Consider the following 3566-nt stretch of genomic DNA (forward strand, 5'->3'; position numbering starts at 1 on the left):
TTGTTTATTTTAATTTCCACACAATTTCATATTTTTTAAATATAAAACATTATTTTAGTTAATATATACTTTAAATATTTTTTTTATTACTTAATTATTATATCCTTTTTTACATTTTATTCAATTTTTTTTATTTCTAATGTACCCACCGCTAACCCGCTATTATTAGCTCTCATACAATTTTATTTCTTCAATTTACAAAATTTCCCTGTATATTACATTTTTTGTAAAACATTTTTCACTTTCTTCAATTAAATGTCCTTGATTGCTACATTCATCAATTTTAATTTTTACACTTTCTCTTTTTGTTGCTCTAGAAAATGCTACATAAAGTTGACCATGAGCAAATACAGGATGTGGCAAATAAATCCCAATTTTTTCTAAACTTTGTCCTTGTGATTTATTTATTGTCATAGTAAATGACACTCGAATAGGAAACTGTCTTCGTTTAAACTTAAATGGCAGTTCCAAATCATTTGTAATTAAATCTATCCTCGGAATCATAACAATTTGTCCTCGAGCAGGACCTGTTATAACTTCTACATAAATTATATTATTTTTCAAATTAGTTACAATAAATCTTGTACCATTACAAAGTCCTTTTTTAGTATTTAAATTTCTTAATCAGATTACTGTAGCACCAACTTTTATTTTAAGCCAATGAACTGGCATTCCAGAAGGTGTCAGTGAGTTTAGAAACTCAGTTGGAAAATTTAATTGCTCCTGTGGATCATCACTTACAATACAGTCAATAGAGAGATACTCCTTTTCTTCTCCTTCTATTAGACAAAAAATTTCATCATTAATTTTGAAAGTATCCTCATTTTTAGAACAAAGAATCGCTCGATCTTGATTTACTCTAATCCTTTTCAGGGTAATTCTAACACCAAAAATCTCATTAATAAGAGATTCTTTTGATATAAAATTTTGTGGAATTTCAATCGTGTCTAGATTTAGTTCATCTGTATTTGATAATTTACCATCTCCGAGTTGCATTAACCAATTTGCAAATTCTTTTTCTTCCGCAGTTCTCATATTTTGCTGTAATTTAACCTTAATTACATTTCTCCATATAGAGTTGTATTTTACAGTTGATTCAATTATCGCTGTTTTGTGTACATGAGGTACTACTGGAAGATTTTGTCTGAAATCTCCTGCAAATAAAATTACTTTTCCTCCAAATGGTTGATGATTCTTCATTAAATCCTTGAAAAGTTTATCAACTGCTGTTAAGGCATGTCCAACAGTCATGCTCACTTTATCCCATATGATTAAATTGGCATTGATCAAATCTCGTGCAGCTTGAGAATTTCCTCTAATATTTGATTTAGCTGCATTATCAATTGGAATTGTAAGCTTAAACAGATAATGATAAGTTCTTCCTCCTTTCAGAAGTGTGGCTGCAATTCCAGTTGAAGCACATGGAAGAATTATTTCATTTCTTCCTCGAATAACACTTAGAAATGTGTTAAATAGATAGGTTTTACCTCTTTCTGCAAACCCGTCAATAAAAAACAAACGCTTAGGTTCATTTTCATTTTCAATTGCTCGCATTACTATATCATACACGTATTTTTGCTGATCATTTAGTGTAGATAATAAATAATCACCACGTATTTTTTCTTCATCTACATTATACTCTGTTTCGTAAATATTTATTTCAGTTGGATTTGGTAATTGAAATTTCTCACAACTACTTCCATTATTTATTAGAATTTGTTGTATATGGTTTAACTCCATATTTTCGGGATTTACAACATTATTATTTACAAAGTCCTCAATCATAAAATCTTTGTATTTATTCCAAATTGTTGGTACATCTATTGGATTTCCAAAGATGCAAATGTAAGCAAATAATTCTCGAAGTTGTGCAGGCATATTCGATTCTGTTGCTTCCTCCATCGTTTTTCCTCAAAAGTCATCAGTTTCTATTAAATTTTTTGCAATTGCTGCATCCTTAAACGTATTATAAAGAATTTCATTTATATTTCTCAAATCTTTAAAACATTTTGCTCCAGTCACATGTAGTAGAAGAAGACGGAGATAAAATCTTTCAATATCTTTTATGCTTACTGTATACAGTCTTGAAATTATTTTTTCACCACCTTTTTTACGTGGCTTCCACTTAGTTTCTTTTTTATTATAAACATAATGATAAGAAATATCTGTATAAAGATAATTTACTGCAATTTCATCATATTGATTTAATTTGAACCATGCAGTCAGCGTAGTATCTCGATTTAGCTCTCTTTGAGCAGCTTGTTCTTCATTTCCTGCTCGAAAATAAACCATTTGGCGATCAGGCAAATGAACTGCCAATCTTATTACTGTATGAGATTTCATGAACAGATCATATCCGTTAAGTCTCCATTGCTTCTGGAGCAAATCCTTTATGAACCCTATCCCTTATGAATCCTATATTTATATAGATATTTTACGCTCTTCACTGATGAACATATTTCTAAATTAATATGTCGATTATATTTCATGATTAAACATGGTAAATACGGCACCACCCATCGATTATCCACTTCTTTATTTCTAACAATGTATTTTCTTTCAATATTCCTACGTTGATAGATGGGATATTTATTTACATTAGCATTAGTTTTATCACAAAATTCTTTTGGAAAACCTTTTAAACATTTTCCATCGTCCTCAGTGCAAGGATATCTCCTCGAGGGATCTCCACATGGACCGTGAATCATGTGTTTCAAAACTTTTTCATTAAGTTCTGAATATTTTTCTTTATTAGGAATTTCAGCCCATACCATCATATCAATGACTTCTTGAAGTCGGGGCTTATCTTCATCGCTCAACATTGCAAGTAAATGCAAATGTGGAAGTCCTCTTTTTTGAAATTCAATTACTCCTGCATAAGCTATAACATTTCCAAAAATTTTATTTTGAGATAGATCTTCTAAAACCTCTTTTACATCCAAGTGTTTTAACTACTAAATCAGGTCGAAACTCTATTAGACATCCAGCCAGGTTATCCTTAATTTCTGGACATTGAGGATTGCAAGTCATTATAAGAAAAATGTCTGGTTTACCAAACTTTTCTACCAAAGACGTGGCATTTTGATATCTTTCTTGCATGTTCCTTGGACTGCCCATAAATAAAGATGGTAATATTACATTCTACTGTAATTCCTTTATTTTGTGATCAATTATCAAGGTGATCCATTAATCCTAAATACAGTTCAACTCTTAATTGAGGTTGATTCATTTTAATATAATTAAGCCTATATACATATATATATATATATATGTATATATATTGTGACGTGACAATTTGAGATTGTCCGTCACAAGGCCCGAACGGGTCGATCGGAGAGGGTACGGGACCTCTACTCCCCCGAGGTACCGGGGGAGAGAGAGAGAGAGAGAGAGAGAGAGAGAGAGAGAGAGAGAGAGAGAGAGAGAGAGAGAGAGAGAGAGAGAGAGAGAGAGAAGCATCATTTATTGAGCGCTCTGGGACAAATCCCCCTCAAGCGCATAATGCTGGCTTACATAAGTAGATAACAGCATTGTATAAAATTATTCAAAGTGACCAACTAACATAA

This window comes from Nylanderia fulva, unplaced genomic scaffold (assembly GCF_048542155.1).
Source record: "Nylanderia fulva isolate GAGA-0341 unplaced genomic scaffold, ASM4854215v1 Scaffold1068, whole genome shotgun sequence".
In the NCBI taxonomy this organism is placed as follows: Eukaryota; Metazoa; Arthropoda; class Insecta; order Hymenoptera; family Formicidae; genus Nylanderia; species Nylanderia fulva.